Source organism: Xiphophorus hellerii, chromosome 19, assembly GCF_003331165.1.
Source record: "Xiphophorus hellerii strain 12219 chromosome 19, Xiphophorus_hellerii-4.1, whole genome shotgun sequence".
NCBI lineage: Eukaryota > Metazoa > Chordata > Actinopteri > Cyprinodontiformes > Poeciliidae > Xiphophorus > Xiphophorus hellerii.
In genome coordinates, this window is record NC_045690.1 from 6,673,829 (window position 1) to 6,679,828 (window position 6,000).

The following is a 6,000-nucleotide window of genomic DNA, read 5'->3' on the forward strand; positions in this document are numbered from 1 at the left end:
TCTTTTTAGAAAAGAAAGTGGGAAAGAAAAATAAAATCAGATTTTGTGCAAAACAAATGATATATTTTATTTTTAAGCCGTGTCGCCCAGACCCTGTGAGAGATAATGAACGCCCGGCGGCGCCAGCGTTGACGAGGCTGAACAGAGAAACACCTAATTACATCCATCACCTCCTTTCAGCCACATTGATTTTACTGCAGCGATCAATCATAGCCGTCCTGGCTGTTTCAACGGCCTGTGTGGATTTAAAAAAACACGTTCTGAGGTTTTTACTTCAGGGAGTTTTCCTTCTAAGATCTTCGTGTTTAGGTTTTTATCTGCAATCTTCAACAGAGACTTCCTCTTCCTCCCCTCAGGAAACTGATTGCAGTCAACAACAAATCTAATGCAGATGTAGCTTGGCTTCAACATTAAAACAAACAGATACACAAACACAGGACATTCCAGTCCTATGCCCATTACATGGTAATGGTGGAGCATGAATTTAGAGAATCAGAATTAATATCTTAGGTCATTTGAAAATGTTTTTAGTGTAACAAGGCGACAGGACAGGTATTGGGAATCTGCCACCTGCAGTTGGGTGATAGATTAATTCAGCAGCACCTACAGAGAAGTGGAAACAGATTTAAATACAGCCTTTAGCTCTGACTGCAGGTAGGTGGAGAAAATGAATAGTATGTGACGTCAACCTGATCGTTAACATGTCATGATCACCATAAAATCCAAAGAATCAACTGGGACCAGACTGGACTTTTTATTTTATTTTATTAACAAATGACAACGAATGAACCAAGGCTTTACTGATTACGTTATTATTTATAGTCTTAAATAAAAGCAGATTTTATTGTAGGAAGTTGTTGGCATTCATCTACAATTCCAGTAAAAGTTTCCAGCCACTCATCATCTGCATGATGAGTGATTTTTTTTTTGTGATCATTTGAACGCCTCATTTTTGAGAGTGCAACAAGCAACTGATAAGTTCACAAACTGAAAAATGTACAAAATTATAGGCTCAAATATATATATAACTACACACATTAATATGTGTTTAACACACAATGACGTGTGTTTAGAATCCTGTCGGAAATCCCAGAAGTGTCTAATGTTGAGAGGACGACAACTTCTGACCAGAACGAACTAACCTACCAATGAACCAATGAATGAATGAATGAACCAATGAATAAAACAAACCAATGAATGAATGAACCAACAAATGAACAAACCAACATACCAATGAACCAACAAACCAAAAAAATGAACCAATGAATGAACAAATGCACCAATTAACAAATTATAACAAACCGCTAACAAAACTCACCCAACTTTTATCAACTGATCCACTTTCTTTCTATATTTAGCAAAATTTCAGACAAAAATTTTTTTAGAAAATAGCAAAAACAAAATTCCCAATCACACTGTCAGTTTTATTTAACATCAACAGTTGACATTTACCATAATAAATCAAAATTCTTACCATGATAAGAAATCTTTCACAATCAATAATAAGCGAGACCATAAACGCCCACCTTTACAACACTTTGGAGCCAAACAAAAGAACCCAAATTCAACTTAAGCAGCAGAATTATAACAGCCTCATCCAGGAGTTTATTACTGAGACCTGAATCTCCAGTAAAGGTGCAACTTTAAGACTGCTTTCTGCACATTCAGGCCTCAATAAAGAGCTGTTGGTTGCGTTTTGCTCCCAACAGAACTGGTTTAGTGTTGCAGACACAGTTTGAGCTGGACTATGCGTCCCTAATGAGAGGTGACAGGAGACACTCCCTGCCCCCTCACACTTCAAGCTGCTCACCTTGTATCAGCATTTCCCTTTTCTTCCTGTTTTAAAACACAATGAAAGGCTTACAGAACCAAAACACGAACTACAACTGGATCTACCTGAAAATGCATGACATAAGGAGAGGATTCATTATTCAAATGACTCGCTGGGGCCCATCAATCATTAATGAGGATTTTCTCATCATGGCGAGAGAAAATGGAAGCTGGAAGTATCTTTATAACCTGAGAAATCAATTAGCTAAAAAAAAAAAAGAAGCATATCTTCAGTGTTCATTCATGAGCAGCTCATTCAGTTTAACATTGCTGGAGTGTCAATTAACAGTTTAGCTGCATCAAAACCTGTAACATGACCTGTGAGATGTGGGCATTGTGTGCTTCGCAAAGCCAGCTGGACAGAAATAGTGAGTAATTATAGACTCGGTTTGACTCGGGAGATATTTGATATGATCAGATGTGCTCCAAAACGAGGTCATAAAACAGAGCAGCGCAGGGAAACCAGAACTTTCTAACAAAGAGTGACCTGACCTCCAAAGCTGTGACGTGTCGATGCACACATCATCACACTGCAGGAGAGGACTGCAGGTGGATGGGAAAACAGTTCACACCGTTCCCTGAGAAAGCAGGATGACTGCAGGGAAGGCAGCGACAGGCTGCCCCAATCAATTAAATCAGTTTCTCATTAGGCTGATTACAGGCCCGACTAAAGGAGGCACGAAAAACTAAAAGAATCAGAAAAGACTGTAAATAAAAGGCTGAAACGATTAATCATATTAATCGTGATTAAACATATTAATTGTGATTAATCAACTATTAAAATAATCTAACAAACTTGCTTTTTAATCAGTTTAATTGTAATAGTGATAAATCAGATTAATTATAATCAATCATTAATGTCATAATAAGATTAATAGTGATTAATTGCTTATTGAAATAAACTAATTTGTTTTTTAAATCAAATTAGCTTAATTTTTTATCTGATTAATCATTATTAATAACGATTAATCGGATTATTTGCAATTAATTTGATTTATCACAATTAATCAGAGTAATTATGATCAGTCATTGAAATAATCAACTATTTTTTTAACCTTCATTTATTTATAATGTCTCATTGAGGTCTAAGAACTTATTTGCAAGACCAAACCGTTTTGATAAAACTAATATAGTAATCGATTAATCGTTAATTGGAGGATACACACTGAAATAAAAAGGTCATTTGCCGGGGGAAAAAACAACATATTCAGAGCAGTAATTGTGCCAAAACTGTACAAAGTATAGATACATTTTGCATACAAGATAAAATAACGCCTTTGTCTGCACATATGTTTTATCAAAAACTCCTCAAGTGGCATATTTTTAGTTTCACCTGTGTCAAATTCACCACAGAAATGCAATTTTATTGCATGTTAGGCAATAAAATGTTTATTTTCTTATTTAAAAAAGGTAGTAAACTATTTATTTGAATCTTTTAATGTATTTTCAATATTCTATAAAAAACATTTATGTGGTTTGAATATGCCCATTTTTTAAAAATCTGATTAATTAATTACTCATCAGAATAATTGATGACAATAATAATAGTTAGTTGCAGACCTAGAATAGGAACAATGAAATGGTAAAATCTATTTAAGTCTTCGATGACTCACGGAGAACAATTAACAATACAAACTGCTCCTCTGCACAGTTCCCCTTTCAACGTCGACAGTCAGCTGGTCGCGTTTAGCTCTGGAGGCCATGAAACAAAACCAAAAACATTGTTCTACCAATAATTTGTTTTTAGGATCTTTCGGAATAAAAATTACTGCATTCGGGGAATGAATCTCAGGAAACAATAATATTGTTTTGTTCTCCATTCAGTCAGTCAGAGAAAGGAGCATCCAAAGACGTTTCAGATACTCAGAGTTTACTTCCTTTAACTTCATGCCAAGTTTTGGTTTTTGAGGATAAAACTTCAACAATTACAGTCATCTAAAGATCAATGCAACAGCATTTAGACTGTTCAACTAAAAACATTTCACAGAGGATCTGAAACAATGGCCGGGAGTGGATCCACAATTTCAGAGATTACTGCAGGATTATCACAGCCTGCATATGGCTCCTCAAGATCTCAAGATAACTGCTCCTCAGAGAAGTCACTTTAAAGGCCGATGCAAATCTACTTTTATTTAATTAACATATGACAGACAAGAGAGCTCTGCAGATCAGTGAGGGAAGCAGAAAAGGTCAGAGAAGAGTCCAAACTTTTTATTTCAGAGCAGCATTGATGGAAATTGTCATTAATGTTTGAAAATAATAATAAATAATAAAGAGTCCCGATAAGTCCTCCATCCTCATCCAGAGCTGTAGGGTTCAAACTAACTATTATTCTAGCAAGTAAGTGATCTTTTTTTTTTAAATGGCACATTCTGCAGATTTTTTATTAACTACATAATCTTATTTTAATACGATATTAGAAATACAATAAAATATGCAAATAAACACTAAAAACATGTTATTACATAAAATGCAGTACCATAAGGATAATCTAGTGATTATTTTTTAGATTAACTGATTAATGATTCAAAAGCAAAAGGTTCTAAATAGATTTATTTTTACAAAATATGAAACAGCTGAAGATAAAACTATGCAAATTGAGTAGTTCTAGGTAAACATATTTACAGAAAAGCTTTGTTTGTCAATTTTAAATGCAAAATGTATGTATTTTTGGAACAGTTTTGGCTTAATTCATTGGTATCCAAACTTTTTGCTATTAGGGCCCAAGTTGTCAAACTGAGAGAACCAAAGGGGAACAACTATATATATATATATAAGATAATTTTATTGGTCTGAAAAAATCTCTCCCGATACTTGCAAACCGAGGGGCCAAACAAAATTCTCCAGAGAGCCACAAATGGCCCCTGTGCCACATTTTGGACATCCGTCCATTAATTATTGCTCTGGATGTGCTGTTCTTTCAGCCTTTTTTGAGTCTGTATACTCCAGTTAATGGTTAATTGATTACTAAATTAGTTGACCATTTTTTCAATAATTGATTAATCACGATTAATCGTTTCAGTCCGAGTACTCCCCAGTCCTTCCTAAGCATTTTTAGTTTTGTTGTGTCTTCCTCAAACCCTCTCAGTCCTTCTCAAATGTCGTCAAACGACCTCTGACCTCTTTAGTGCTGCACAGTCTTCGTCAGTCTACCTCTCCAAGTCCCTTTTTGTCCCCATCAGAAAGGGTCAGTAGTCCCTCTCAGGACTCTCTAGTCTCCCTCTTCCGTCCTCCTCAACACTCTTCAGTTCCCCCCGGTCCAGTTCGTCCTGTCTCAGTCCTCCTGACACTTCCTCGGTTCTGTTCAGTCCTCCTCGGACCTCCTAAGTCCCCCTTCAGTGTAATTAGCAGCAGCTCTTCAGCAGCTAGCTTAGCTATCTGTGGCTTTAACTCTTCGGTGTTTTCCTGGAAGCAGAGGAACATCTGTTGAATAGAAACCGTTCGGATCGTATTTACCTGGAACTTCAGAGCTTCCTGTCCATAGTTTGCACCCGGATCACAGCGCAGTTCAGTCCGGTCCAAGTTGTCTGATCAGCAGAGGAAGGGAGGAAAAAAAAGCTGCTCAGCTCCTTCTTTCTCCAACTCTGCTCATTACGCTCCGATCGACGTCAGCCACCAAATTAAACCGTAAAAATGCGAAGCCTTTTCCACTTCCGTCGACTTCCCCTCATTTCTCAGAATCTATCTCCACCTAAAACTGAACTAAAGCTTTATTTAATCTCGGTTCGGCTCGGTATTTCCCCCACAACGCCTTGTTGGGTGGTTTTTACGGCCTATCCCGAAGCCAACGAGCCCAAGCTGGCTGAAATGAAATCACAGCTTCCGGTTTAGCGTTTCAAAATAAAACTTAACAGTGAATAGTCGGAAACTATCTATGAACGCTAGTCGAATATTAAACATCTACAGTTAACCTTAATACATTTCTAGTTTTGATACAGATAAAACATTTTAAATGTTAACGCATTAACATTTGGGTGTGCTTATTCTTAACTCCGGAAGTGAAATGAAAGCTCCGCTAACTTGACAGCTTCTTTCGCTCTACTTGCAGAAACGAACATAAGAACTCATAGCAGATTGGCCAATTTTTCATTTGCGAGCGCCCTCTAGCGATTCTTTACATAAATTAACAGTGGAGAAAAAGTACAAGACTAATTTATTAATTTAATTTAC

General features: G+C 36.6%; 1 protein-coding gene across 1 annotated transcript in view; it reads right to left on the minus strand.

The window, feature by feature from the left end:
• The window catches only part of btbd7 (BTB (POZ) domain containing 7), a 30,283-nt gene extending 24,642 nt beyond the window's left edge, over positions 1-5,641 (minus strand). The window contains exon 1 of the mRNA XM_032546669.1: positions 5,287-5,641. The gene's annotated coding sequence lies outside the window, so the exon portion shown is untranslated. The remainder of the gene's footprint in view (positions 1-5,286) is intronic.
• Positions 5,642-6,000: the final 359 nt, after the last annotated feature.